Consider the following 16,018-nt stretch of genomic DNA (forward strand, 5'->3'; position numbering starts at 1 on the left):
CCAGTTTCATTATTTTCACTTGTTTATTGTTGACCAGTTCTGAAAGCAATTGTCTTGCTTCCTTATTCAAATTGTCATAATCACTAAGTCTGCCAACTTGGATAAACTTTTCCTAACCTCGTTGATGTATAACTTCTCAAAAATCATAACCTGTTTTTGTGCTGGGGGTATAAAAGTACTTTTTCTCTTAGGAGTACACAAAGCATTATTCACAACCTCATTATAATTCCTTTGTTCTTTAAAAAACAATGTTAAGTTCAACTGTGTAGTGTACAACTTTAAACTTACATAAAAATCAACAAAATCTAAATAAAATGCAGGTACAAAAGTAAATCCCTTGCTTAATAAACTGTGATGTGCATCATTAATTCCAGAGTACTATAGTTATATATAGAACCACCCCCCCACCTTGTGGTAAACGGTACAAATTTCAGAAGCATTTGCGTTGCCAGCTTGGGACAAGTACATATTATCCATACCCTGTTGTAAAACATATGTATTAACAGAAACATCCATATTATTAATATATGGTAAACCCAAAGCGTCATTTGTATTAACAACTCGGGGTAAGCACATAATATCTGTGCCCTGTTGAAATGTGTCCATATTGTCAAAAGCATTCACAATATTAGCATTGTTAACTTGTGATAAACACATAACATCACTACACAGTTGTAAACTTTCAGCGTTTTCAAAAACATCAGTATTTCCAGAGGCATTTACATGTGGTAAACCCATAGCATCATTTGTATTGCTAACTTGAGATAAGCACATAATATCCGTGCCCTTTTGAAACATATCCACATTGTTAAAAGCATTCACAATATTGGCATTATTAACATGTGATGAACACATAACGTCACTACCCAGTTGTAAACTTTCAGCGTTTTCAAATACATCAGTATTTCCAGGAGCATTTACATGTGAAAAACACATAACTTCAATATCCTGCTGTAAAATACTTTCAAAAACATTGATGTTAGCTACTTGCAATAAGAACATACAATCACTGCCTTGTTGGAAAATATCCACAATGTCAGAGTCCTGTGGTATACACAAAACATCAGTGCATTTTTCCAAAATATCCCCCCTATCAAACGTTTTCACATTCATAACATGAGATAAACCTATATCATCAGAAACCTGTTATAAAATGTCCGCAATATCAGCACAGTCATCAAGCAGAACACTCAATGTCCCCTTCTGCCTGCCCACTGGCATTTTTTGTTGTTTCAAAATAAATTCCACTGTTGTTGATGCTGTCCCATATATGGTTGATAAGTTTGTCCGCCCCCTCTCTTGTTCCTTAACCGTTCTGATCTCCTCAAGTGAGGGGACTCGGGTAAAAAACGTTGATCTCCTTGTCACGCACTATGTGTTTATCACAAGTTAACAATACTAATATTGTGAATGCTTTTGACAATATGGACACATTTCAACAGGGCACAGATATTATGTGCTTACCCCGAGTTGTTAATACAAATGACGCTTTGGGTTTACCATATATTAATAATATGGATGTTTCTGTTAATACATATGTTTTACAACAGGGTATGGATAATATGTACTTGTCCCAAGCTGGCAACGCAAATGCTTCTAAAATTTGTACCGTTTACCACAAGGGGGGGTTTCTATATATAATTATAGTGCTCTTGAAATAAATTATGCACATCACAGTTTATTAAGCAAGGGATTTACTTTTGTACCTGCATTTTATTCAGATTTTGTTGATTTTTATGTAAGTTTAAAAATGTACACTAGACAGTTGAACTTAACATTGATTTTAAAGAACAAAGGAATTATAATGAGGTTGTGAATAATGCTTTGTGTACTCCTAAGAGAAAAAGTACTTTTATACCCAGCAAACAAACAGGTTATCATTTTTGAGAAGTTATGCATCAACGAGGTTAGGAAAAATTTATCCAAGGTTGGCAGACTTAGTGATTATGGCAATTTGAATAAGGAAGCAAGAAAATTGCTTTCAGAACTGGCCAACAATAAACAAGTGAAAATAATGAAACCGGATAAGGGGGGGTGGGGTTGTCATTATGTCTCACTTTAACTATGTGGCCAAAATGCATGAAATATTGTATGACACTCTGACTTATCAAAGGGTCTCTGTCAATGAAATGCCTACCACAGGATTGATTTATTTCTATTGGATGCATTGTTTCAGGGAGCTATTGATGAATGTGAATTTAGGTATTTTTCTGTAGAACATCCCGTCACACCTGTGTTATTTGGGATTCCTAACGTCCACAAAAACATTAATGACCCACCATTTAGACCTATAGTGGCTGCTAAGGACTTCAAAACAGAGCCTATAGCTTCATTTGTGGACAGGAATATCCAACAGGTTGTGACAGGAATAGAACATATCCTAAAGGATTCGTGGCATTGCCTGAACAGGTTGAGCAGTTTGAAGGAACTAGAGAATATATCCTTTTTCACCATAGATGTTATACATCTATTTTCAGTAATCCCACATAGTGAGGGAATCGAATATTTTAGAGAAAGTTTACTGAAAAGTAACAAGTTAAATGGTGAGAAAATCAACCTTTTGGTTGCACTAATGGAGTTGATTTTAGGAAACAACTATTTGAGCTTTGAAGGTGAGATTTTCCATCAAGTATCAGGAGGGACAATGGGGACAAAGTGTGGCCCAGGTTTTGCCAACCTGGTTTTATTACATTGGGAAGAATCCTTTGTATTTGAATCTATGTTGAAGGAAAAAATGTTGTTGTATAATCATTTTTAGACAATATACTTATCCTGTGGAAGGGAACTGAATTTGAGGCAAATCAGTTTTTGAATTATTTGAATTCAACTACTTGTTTTCTCAAATTTACAAGCAACTGGAATAAGGATGAAATAGACTTTTTGGACATCCATTTGATGAAAGCACCAGAAGGACTCCAGAGTAGTATTTACAGAAAGAAAACATATAGTAATTCTATGTTACATTTTCAGAGTAGTCACCCTTATTATCAACGTAGAAGCATTGTCAAGGGCCAAATGGTTAGACTGTCCCATCTGATTAGCAACACTGCCACCTTTGAGAAAGAAATATACACCTTGATAGGTATGTTTGCAGCTAGAGGATATCCTTTGAAACTATTGGTGAAAATAAGGAATGAAATTTTTAGTAAGAGATCCACTCAGTTTCCCCCGATTTTATGGGGGTAAAGTGGAGGTACGAGAAGATAGTGACATACATAAAGGTGACTCCATTGTACTTAGGTTTAATTACCAAACACCATTCATAGCTGAAACACTAAGAAGGGTTTGGGATTCTAGTGTTGATACCAACATTAGAGGAATATTAGGTGAGATTCCTCGGTTTGTGTTCTGTAGGGGTAGAAATATTAAAAACATTCTCGAGCAACCACCCCCTAAATATACTGTATCAAAATTGCATAAATGTGGGGCATGTAGGTACTGTAGATACATTAATGAAGGACCTTATGTTACAGTATTTGGGTTTAATAAGTCGATACCCTGCCCGGGCAGGTGTTGCTGTAACACTAGTATGTTGGTGTACTTAGCCACCTGTGTATCCTGCCTGGGTTTTTTTGTAGGGAAGACCATTAGGTAACTTAAAGAAAGAATTGCTGAACATATTAGAGCTATTAGAAACAAGGATACTACTAATGCTCTTTACATCCACAGTACCACATGCCCCAATTTTAAAAAGTTTACATTTTTTGCACTGGATAGGGTTATATCTAGTGATGGAGGAAGGGATGGAAAGCTTAGGGTCGAGATTTTGGAATTCAACTGGCAGATTAGGCTTAATGCTATTAATCTCCCCGGCCTCAATGACAGTGCATCTATTTTTCCTTTATTGAAACAAAGAAGTCATTTAATATAAATATGACTTCAATAAAGTATGCATTTAAGTTTTTATGCATTATTTTATGCATTTATTATATATTTGCAATATTTATTAAGATACAGCTATACAATGTGTTTTAAGGGGAATGTATTGTTCAGAATGAAATATAGGGTACATTAATTATGTATTTATGTATTTATGTATTTATTTATTTATATAAGTTCATAATTTATATTTGTATAAGGTGCTATATAGGTAGGGTTTACATTATGGAATGTTTTAACATTATTGCATTTTTATAATATATATGTTTTAAATCGAAATACACTAACATATTTAGTCCTTGTATTGAATAATTGGTTTATTGACATTTTAAAATGATTGGTTTAAGCGTGGTGATGTCACAATATATTAAGTTGTATTTTTAAGCCTATCATTGACTCTGATGAAGCCATTGGGTAATGGTGAAAGCGCTTAGTTCATGAAGGCTATTCCTGTGCTTGCTTTGTGCATTAAAAGCAGATTTACTTTTCTGTTTTTTCGACTATAAACATTGTATTGTGTGTACATTCTCTCCATTTAACATTCCCTGCATCTTAATTTATTTAACATTTGTTTACTTGGAAAGTCCAACTTGGAATGAGACAATTTTCAGTGGAGGCCCGGGTAGAAATGCTCCAGATGCACATTCTTGCAATATGGGCGGAAACCGGAGCACCCAGAGGAAACCCACACAAACACAGGAAGGACATGCAGACTCCACACAGAATGAACTCCAGCTGAGAATTGAACCAGACAACCTCTTGCTGTGAGGTGACAATGGAAACCGCTGCACCACTGTGCCATCCATTCTTGAATTCTTGAAATCAGGTTGCCCTTACTCCATATAAGCTGTTCGCGAATGCTAGCATAATAGATTTGGTTACAGGTAAGGCGTTTTGTTGACATTATTTGTTCATGCTTCCCTGCACCATTTCGTGGCCACCTACACAACTGCTTCCCATGATCGTCTGCTTGTAACTGTGTAAGCATGATGAGCAGCATGCATATTCAATGAGCGCTGCTGTTCATCTTGCTAACGCACTTAAATCATGTAGGCTCCCCATAAAGCCTTCACGATTAATAACAAATCTCAGAAATAGTGTCTCTGTAGGGCTGTGGAGGTTGGTTATTGATGTATTGATCAGGTTATGAAAATTAATTTGACGTAGCAACATCAGTAGATAGTTTCAAGAAGGAAGCCTACATTCATTCAAGGATTACTAACTTTACAATGAATTTCAAGTGACCATTCAAGCTGCAATAAAATATTCACTTCAGTGTTTATCTGTATGTATGCAATTATTGCCATTAGTTCTCTGGTAGTACCGTTCTGTAATTTATTCAGTATGACCTAAAGCATTGGGATCTTATTCAGTATTATGCAGAGCAGGCAGTTGCTTCATGGCTCCATCCCCAACACTCTGCCTTTGGTGTGATGCCTTGGTTCATTCAAACATTTTGAGTGAAAAATGAAAGGTCTGGAAATCATCAGAAACATTACTAATATGTGTATAGATGGCATTAACATTAGCTGAAATTTTCCTGTGAGCAAGCACTAAACTTTATGAAGCAATTCAAACTTCCTGAATTCCAACACTTAACAAATGCAGATGATAAACATTTACACCCATTTGTTAATCAGTTATGCACACTGGGCACACGACCCCTTTTCAGGGGTGACCTGCGAGCATTGTCTGGTTAAGTGACTTGCTCAACTTCACACAGTAGGCAAATGAGGGATCAGGTAATCAAGCTATGTACCACTGGAACTACACTACCTTAACCATCTCTGACAACTGACAGATGGTTCATAAGGAGTATTGCAGGTATGGTCCTGAAAAGGAGTTAGCATTACTTTTTTTCTAGAGCCAGCATTGCATTTTTACTGACTCGATTAATGCATTAACAGTGTTTTTCTGATATGTACCTGCACATATCATGCAGAAACAGACAGATGACAGACAGACAGACACACACATGTATATAATATTTGTGTGTGCCTGTGTCTGTGCATATTTGTGTACATAAATAAGATCTGATAAGTCTACTGAAAAGAATGAAAGCCCACTTACCCAAAGATGACAAAACCAAGGCAACATCACCGAATCTTTATTTAAGCGAATCTTCACATAACCGAGAAGCTTCCCAGGGAAAGGAACTGGTTGACCAATTTTGGAAGTTTGACCTTTTCCCCACTGGTATATTTAGTAAGGGGGGTGAGGGGGTACAGCCCCCCCCCCACATTGGCAGTGTGTGGGGGCAAAGCCCCCCCCCATTTGTGTGGGTTTGGATTGCTTCCATGTACTTCCTTGCTACTGTTGGTTGACCAGTTCCTTTCCTTGGGTGAGTTCACTGTTATGTGAAGATTCACTTAAATGAAAATTCGGTGATGCCATCTTGTCATCTTCTGGTAAGAGGGCTTTCTGTCTTTTCAAGTAGACCTATATACATACATACATACATATATAAATATATATATATCTTTTAATATTATTTTTCTCTCTCTCTGTATGTACATATATATATATATATATGTATGTGTGTGTGTGTGTGTGTGTGTGTGTGTGTGTGTGTGTGTGTATGTGTACGTGTGTATTATCATACTGTACGTTAAATAAACACAGTACTTACTGTATAACTCTATCCATCTTTCCTGGACCTTTGAAATCTACCTGTTCAGTTGGCCCTCCTCCACCTCTACAGTTTGACTTTCTTGTGGCGAGCCTACTGTCTTGAGATGGAGATCCCAGTTAGGTATGATAGGTGGTCCCCACAGCTCCTGCCATATGTCAATTTATTTTCCATTCTGACCCTTCTGTTGCCTTTTCCAACTTTGGCAGGTAGAACTCCTTTATCAAATAGAGGAACATTTTCCTTATCTAACCAGCTTGGAGTTCCATCCTGAGCATTAATGGATGCCGTCCTTCCAACTCCCCATTGAACAATGTGATGTGGAAGTCTGCTGCAGGGGATTCTAGGGGTGAACCACACACATTAGGGTGTCACATTACTTTGCCCAGCCTATACACCCATATTCATCTGCTACCAATTTAAATGATAGCTGGTTTATTGTTTGCTGGACTAACAGGAAATGTTTAATCCCAGGCAGTTCAATTCTTTTGTCCAGTTCCATTGACTTTGGAGAAATAAATGATAACCTTACTGGAATGTAATGCCAGGTTAGAGGTCTGTGCCATGGAGGTTACAATTTCCTTTGGGGAAATAAATGCTAACCTTACTGGAATGTAATGTCAGGGTAGAGCTCTGTGCAATGCAAGTTATAGTTGCTTATTTATTTATTTATTTATTGATTTATGTATTTATTTATTTTCAAAGAATAATAATGTACTTTGGATATGGTATCACACTTTTGTTGTACTTGCCTTCAGGAATGCTTGTCTAAACTGAAATTTATTCCTGTACCTTTTTCTGGGAGAGGCAAGAGGTCACAAAAACAATTCTGTGAAAATACATTATGATTTTTTTAACCATGTGGCAGGTACTTGGTATTTGGTATTTCTTTTATTCTGCTGTATGGACTGTGAAGGTCAAGTACAGCAATGAATGTGTTCACTAAACTTAGCAATGTATACAAATCCATTCATAAAGTTTACCATGCTTGAGTGTAACTGAGGCATGATTTTCAGTGACACACATTCATAAGCTTAGCTCAGCTAACCCATGTTAATAGGAATGTACCTATAACAGGGGATACATATATGTGCTACAAAGCAATTTGTAGAGCTTACAATGTCTGAGTCTCACCTGCATGTGATATATATATATATATATATATATATATATATATATATATATATATATATATATATACATTTATACACACACACACACACACACATATATATATATATATATATATACATATATATATATATATATATATATATATATATATATATATATATATATATATGCTTAAGAAAACCGCTGAATAATTAGAAGAAAGACTAATAGATGCAGTAAAAACTTCTATACTTTAATTGGTATCGGAACTTCATCAGAATGGATCAAATGTCAAGGGATAGAAGCATAATATAGCAAAACAAAGCTCATAAATATTAAAGTACATAAACTAGCCAGTAATAAATAACAACAAACATAGCAAAAATGCATATGCAATAGTGTGCTGGTGAATAATGAATGTCATAGCCACAGGCTGTCAAATGAACACAAAAGTCACCCAATATAAGCTGTTCTATGTACAAAATGTGTAGTGTGTACAAAAAAAAAAAAAAAATATATATATATATATATATATATAATATACACATATATACAAAACTATAAACAGAAATGCAAAGGACACCATGCCCACCATTGGCACACTCATTGGAACCATTTCAAGGCACATTTTAGGTTGAGAGACTCATTTAAACCTGGAGAAAATTCCGCTTTCAACCGCAACTGCCATTTTAATTCCTGTAACTGCAATTTACAATCTGAATCTCCAAAGAACTGTTTAATCTGTTCCAATACTATGAATTTAAAAGACCCAAAATCCGTGCACAAGGCACTGTGTTTACTGAGAGCATTCATGTGGTCATTATTCCTTATGGCACCGTAATGCTCCTTTATTCTCTCACTCAACATACGGACAGTTTTACCAACGTAAAAACTTGAACAAGTTGAATAGACAGCACAATACACTACCATGCTAGAGTTACAGTCAAATTCCTCTTTGAATGACACTTTGACATTACAATGTGTAAAAGTATATGAATCACCTTCAAGAATGTATTTGCAGCATACACATTTCCCACATTTATGCATTCCATTGGGTTTCGAAACTTTGATGGTAGGAGCTAACTGAAATTGATTATCTTTGTTTTCAAATAATGTTTTCAGGGTCTTGGTTCTCTTATAAGAAAACATGGGTTTGGTACCTAAAATAGTTCTAATATTTGGGTCACATAATAAAATCTTCCAATTATTTAGCAAAACAAGTCTAAGGTTATTTAAGTCTCTACACATCGGTAAACAAAAGCTGAGCGTATGGGAAGAGTCCATCATTTCTTTGCATATATTATGGGTTGGAGTAAAACCATAAGTAATAATAGGTTTCAATTTTGTGAGTCTATCTGCAGTAATTTGGTTCCTGACTGAATTAATTAAAGTTAAAGGGTACTTTTTTGTGTGAATAAAAGTGAGAGAAAATCACATTCCTTTTCGAACACCATGTTATTGCTTGTTAATCTGGATACTCTGATAAATCGACTTCTCAGAACATTTTGTTTCATGAAAAACAGGTGGGAACTATCAAACTGGAGGTAATTGTTCCTGAAAGTAGCTTTCCTATGGATGGAAGATTCAAAACAATTATTGACTCTGTCAATAGAAATATTTATGTCCAAAAAGGGCACTACATCTCCATGGTTCCCTATGACAAATTTCAAAAAACCAATACTCTCAGATAAGTTTTCCACAAATAAATTCAGTTGGTCCACACTTCCCTCCCAAAGAAAAAAAATGTCATCTATAAATATATTATAGTATTTCATAAGAAAAAAAACAGGCAAATGTACCAACGTGTCAGTTTCCCACTCTGTTAGGACTAAATTGGCAAACGCTGGGGCCATCTTAGTTCCCATGGCCACACCTCTGACCTGGTGGTATATGTCTCCATTAAAATTAAAGAAGTTATTGTCTAAAACTAGTAAAATCAGCATAGCCAAGGTTTCAATTAGTTTCTTAGGAAATTTTAAATACTTACATAAATAATGTTTGACATATTGAACACCCTCACCATGAGGAATGCTAGTATACAAGGCTACAATATCCAGTGTAATGAGAACGCAATTAGATAAATCAACATTGGCATTATATAAAGTGTTTAAAAAGTCCCATGAGTCCTTAATGTAATGGGGTGTTGCCTGAACTAAAGGGTTCAGGACAAAGTCAATGTACTGAGCAATGTTCTCAGTTTTCATTCTCTTATTAGAGACTATCAGTCTAAAAGGAGGATTTGAAGAACTCTTATGAATTTTAGGGATGCCAAATAGTTTCCCCAAACACAGATTTGGAGACCACATGAATATAAACACTTCTTCCGTAATGAAATGTTCATCCCTTAATGATTTCAGAACATTGTCTACATTGTCAAAATGTGCGTTGACTGTTAGTAATGACACCTTTTGGCTATTGTATGTTAGATCTATTTTCACACACACACACAAACACACACACACACACACACACACACACACACACACACACACACACACACACACACACACACACACACATATATATGTGTGTGTGTGTGTGTGTGTGTGTGTGTGTGTGTGTGTGTGTGTGTGTGTGTGTGAAAATAGATCTAACATACAATAGCCATCCTCAGTACAACATTTTTAGCTGTGCTGGGTTCTATGTTTCTGCAAAAGTCTTTCCAAAGCACATGTAAACTGACTCTGTTTATTAACAACAGGGATAATCAAAATTAAACCCAATCAACCTGCCAGACATGAACTAAGAATTGCTACACTCAGTGTAGATTCACTGAGAGGATGCAGCTTGGAAGTGGGTGACATGATGGTAAGGAGCAGGCTGGACATCCTATATATCAGGGAAAGAAGATGGAAGGGCAGTGTGGCAAAGGCACTTTGCTTGGGTTCAGAGTCTACTGCTCAGGATGAGGACAGACTAGAAATTGTGTGGGAACTGTGGTGAGGGAGAGACTTCAGAAGACAGTGAGGGATGTTATCATAATTACAGACAAAATCATGACACTCACACTCCAGTGTATAGATAGGGTCATATACATAATCATAGCCTGTGTCCCACAACAGGGTTGTGATAGTGAGGAAAAAAATGTATTCAGACAGAAATTGCAGGACCTACTAGATAAAGCAGGACAACATGAATTAGTGTTGATGATGGGTGACCTGAATGTAAATATCAGGACAGACAGAAAAGGATATGAGTACAGTCTGGATCTACATGGGTGGGGCAACAGGAAAAAAGGAGAGACCATTCCTTACTTCTGTCTAACAAAAGGCTTGAGAATGACCAACAAGTTGTTCTGTAAGAGAAACAGTCAAAACATCACATAGAAGAGTGGCCAACATACAACTCAAGTAGACCTCCTCGTATTAAGGAAAACAGCCAGGTGCAATCAGTGATTGCTAAGTCATTCCAAGTGAAACAGTCAACCCACAACATGCACCACTGGTTGTCCCAATCAGCTGCAAGCAGTGGTCAGACAAGGCTCTAAGGTTCATAGGTTCATAGGTTGGTACTAGGCTATCAGCCCTAGGGCCTATACAAGCCTAGCCATAACAATTCCCTGGCTATTTCTTCCCACATTATTTATTTTCCTGGACCCCTGTCTAGCAGGGCGACTGACGTGACTGACAAACACTAGCCTGAAGACCTGGAAATTGACTGGAGAGAAAGTACAACAGTTCAAGGAATTACTCAGGGCTCAAGCACCTCAGGAAGAATAGGAAATATGTGGAGTTGAACAGTTATGGTAGTGCCTCAAAACAGCATGTGTGAGGACAATAGAAGAGATATGCAGTCACACCAGGTAAAGAAATAAGGTACATAAGAAAAATGGTAGTGGAATGCAGAACTCCAAGCAGTCATCAAAAGAAAAGAGTGGAGGAAAAAGTGGGAGACAGAAAAGATGGATGAGGCTAGAAAGGAATGCTGGTTGGTTAACAGAGAGGCTAAGAGAAGAGTTGCAGTAGCAAAGAATAACTCATCAGAGGCACTCTGCCAGCTGGAAAGTGGGTCAGAAGAAGGTTGCAAGTCAAAGACAGAAAGATAAGGAATATAGTCAGACACCCTTCATAAGGGGTGACAACAACCAGTTCACCAGTTCACAGGACATCAAAGGGAGATGGAAGGAGCACTTCCAGCAGCTTCTGAATGAAGAAGCCCTTCAGAAGTTGTACTTCCCTAGTCACAGCCTACAATGAAAGAAGAGCAGGAGCCCAACCTAGAAGAAATAAGAACAGCACAAAGAAAAATGAAGTCAGGGGAAGCAGCAGATTCAGATGAAGTCATATCAGATATAATAAATATGTTTGGTGAGATAGGGGAGGAGTATAGAGAGAAAGATGTATCCCAGATGACTAAAGAATAAGTATACTAGTGACACTAATACAAGAACAATGGAGACATCCACACTGAGGGCAGTACAGAGATATCAAATTCCAACGTCCTGGAGAATGTGACGGATAAACAAATATGAAGAGTAGTAGAAATAAGATGGGAGTTGAGCAGTTTGGATTCAGATAAGGAAGCAGCACAATGGACCTGATGTTTGCAGTGAGACAGATACTTAAGAAGAAGCTAGAGATGAGGAAAGAGTCCAACTGAGCATTCCTACACTTGAAGAAAGCATATAACAAGGGCCCAAGGAAGCTGACTTGGGAAGGCCTGTGGTAGTTTGAAGTCCAAGAAAAATTGATAGAATTGGTGCAGGTTATGCATAAAGACCCAATGACTCAAGAATGAGCAGTGTTTGATCTCAGAAGTGTTCCCAGTGGGAGCAAGTGTGCATCAAGGTTCAGCTCTGAACCCACTACTGTTCACACTGGTAGTGGGCCGCATTAACAAACAGATTTGGGGGATAAGACAACAAAATTGCTGTGTGCAGATGATGTGGCATTACATGCAGACTCTGAGCAAGAAGTTCAGCAATGAATTGGGGAATGGAATGTAAAACTGAAAGCACATGGGCTGAAACTGAATACTTGTAAGACAGTTGTAATGGCAGCAATGGTGGAAATCAGAAGCAGCTAAGAACTCAGATAGAAGGGAAAGTAGCGGAACAGGTTAACACCTTCAGGTATCTAGGAGGGGTGGTTGAGAAGAAGGACTGAATGAGGAGGTAAGAACAAGAATCAGAGGGGCTGCAGGCAACTGGAATAGAGGGTAAGCGATAGTGCATAACAGAAGAATGCCAAATAAGCTGAAAGGTAAAGTGTTCAAAACAGTGGTGCAACCATTACTATTGTATGGTACAGAAACCTGGGCAGTAAAGGCAGGGCAGTTGAGGAAGCTGGAGATCATGGAGATGAAGTGCCTGAGATGAGTGGTAGGATGCATACTGTGGGACAGATGAAGACATTTTGGCATCAGAGCAGAAGCCAAAGTAGCTCCAATAGCAGACAAGGTCAAAGAGAGCAGATTAGGATGGTTCAGTCACAAGTGCAGAAAAGCAAAAGATAATCTGGTGAAGAAGATTTGGGACAGACAAGAAGAAGGGAGGAGGAAATGAGGGTGTCCAGCAAAGAGGTGGATGGATTGTGTGGGAGAAGACCTGTGACAGTCAACCATGAATGCTGAAGAAGAGTGGCATTGAATAGGGAGAGATGGGGAAAAGTTACACACTACCCTACCCCCATGTAGAAATTGTGAAAAGGGGGATAATAATAATGATGATTGCAACCAAAATTATTATGAAAAGGCAATCATCAGTATAATTCAATGAATCTGCAAAGAAATAGCTACCATTTAATGGTAAGCCATAAGATTTGTTTACTGTTTGTTGTACTATTTATGGGAATTGTCAGCAGTTATTCATCCATATGACCTAATATTACAGCAGAGAACTCAGACCCACAATTCAGAATTAAAAGGATAGCAACATCAATGTGATCTTGTATGCATGATCCATACCACAATTAAAACATTTTACACAATGCTGACAGGTGTGTTATTCTTACAATATGTGATAGCAGATTACACCATAGTACAAGTGCATGGAACAAGAAACAAAAGAAACAACGTCAGTCCTGAAGCAAACCATACCCATATGGATAGTCTGGGGGCATACAGGAAATTCCTTTCTAGAAAAGGGTGGGTTTGGTATACATACCTCTCAGCCTCTTAGCACAAGAAAACTGGATAAAGCCTTAAATAATGGGGGGACAACAGCCCAAAATGGGCACAAATTTTAAATATTGCTCTTGCATGCTTAGAAAGTTGCTATAATAACACAATTTGGGTCAGCATGAATTTTCTTTTTCAAAACAGGTTTATTGTTTTAACATATAAGAGAAATATCATAACAATTTTATACAAGTAATTAAAAATAGGTATTATTATAATATTCTACAAAACAACTAAAGTATTTACAAAGACATCCACTACAATCAGATCAATTAATTAAACTAAAATACCATGCTATTGAAATTAAAATTTTTTTAACAAATTTTGTAAATTATCCCATACAATATAATAAGATGTTTTTCTATTTGTTCTTGTCCTAATTGTGTTTATTTCCATATGGCACACTATATTCATAACATTTTTAAATTCATTGAACGAAGGAGGTGTATCTGAAATCCAATTTCTAGTTATTATTTTCCTAGCCACTGCTAGAATAGACCATAGCAAGGGAAGCTTAACCTTTTTAACACTTTGAGGTACAGGTGTGTTGAATAATATAAGAGATTTAGAAATAATGAAATTATCTGTAAAAAGAGCCTGCAAAACTTCATTAATTGACTTCCAGTATTCTTTCAATTTTATACAGTCATAAAACATATGAGCCCAGTCAGCATTAATTTCTACATTACATCTCTTACATAAATTATCTTTATTATTTATTTTATTCATCATCAAAGGTGTATAAAAGATCTATGTAAAATTTCCATGTATAAAGTCTCCAGACAATGGAAGACGTAGTTCTATAAGCAGATTCCAATATATATTGTTTATCTTGTTGATTTGGTGGGTCCCCATTAATAGAAGTGAAATAATTCCAGTATGAATCTACACTGTAAAAAGTTTCTTGTCTGATAATTTTATGTATGTATGAAAGTTTACCTTTATCAGAAACTTTATGTTGTAAATTTAATATCAAGTAATCAGTGTTGGAATAGATTCTTTAACTGTTATAGACATTAGATCTATTTTATTAATGAGATGTTGTCTAAAGGTCTGAACCTCTAACCAGCAAGTTTCTCTTAGATAAAATTCTTGTTTTAAGAATTCTAGATTTTTAACTTTATTATCAGATATCAACTGATACCAGTACTTTAGATCATTATCTATAGTTAAATGAGTTCCTTCAGAAGTAGATGACAAAAGCATACCCTGAGTATACATTATAGGGAATACAATAAAATTCCATTCCCTATACTTAGGGTGCATGAATATAAAGTTACGATAACTAATAATAATATTTAATGGGTAACAAACCATATGTTTAGGTGTAATAGGTGAAGTACAAAATTCCTTTAGTAACCATAACATGGAGTTATTTACAATCATATTTTTATGTGTTAAGGAGATTTTCATGAAGTGCATACTAATTAGCTCCCAATAATCTTTCCATTTTGTGACATATGACTGATCTATTAATAAAGTAATAACTTTTACAATAGAAGAGATAGTATATAAATTAAAGTCTGGAAAAGAAATACCCCTTGAGACCAGCTATTAGTATGTTTCTTTAATGCAATCCTAGGTCTATTAGGTGCCCATAGGAAATTTAACATTAGTGTATTCAGTTTCTTGATAATTATTTTTGTAGGTGGAAGTATTATTGATTGTATTAAGTATAAAATCTTGGGGAATATTATCATTTTAATAATTGTAAGTCTCTCCTCCATAGTAAAAACATATTATTCCAGGTATTAAAAAGATTTTGTATATTAAGAAAACAGGTATTATAATTATTATATATAATAGATTTAATATCTTTAGATAGTATTATACCTAAATAAGTTATCTGACCTGAATTGGGTACATATTTAGTAAAATCACTAATGAGAATATTTTTTCGTGTATATATAGGTAGTATTTTAGTTTTTCTTCATTGAATATTAAACCAGAAATACTTTTAAAATTCATCATTTTATCAAATAGAGACTGCATAGAAGAATTAGATCCTGCTGATGTAATTAGAACATCATCTGCAAAAGTTGAATTTTGGATGTTGTATTTTCATCTATTTCAAAACCCTCTATGTCAGTACTGTTTCTGATCAAATTAGCCCAAGGCTCCATTACTAAAGTGAATAATAGTGGAGAAAGTGGACATTCTTGTTTTGTACCTTTAAGAATGGGTATTTTTGTGAAACATATGTTCCTACCTTAATATAAGCCAACGTTCCTTTGTATAAATGCTCAATTAGATTTACAAATGCATCTGAGAAGTTTGTGC

The sequence above is a fragment of the Protopterus annectens genome, chromosome 3.part1, assembly GCF_019279795.1.
Source record: "Protopterus annectens isolate FY-2018-M chromosome 3.part1, PAN1.0, whole genome shotgun sequence".
NCBI classification, from domain to species: Eukaryota; Metazoa; Chordata; order Ceratodontiformes; family Protopteridae; genus Protopterus; species Protopterus annectens.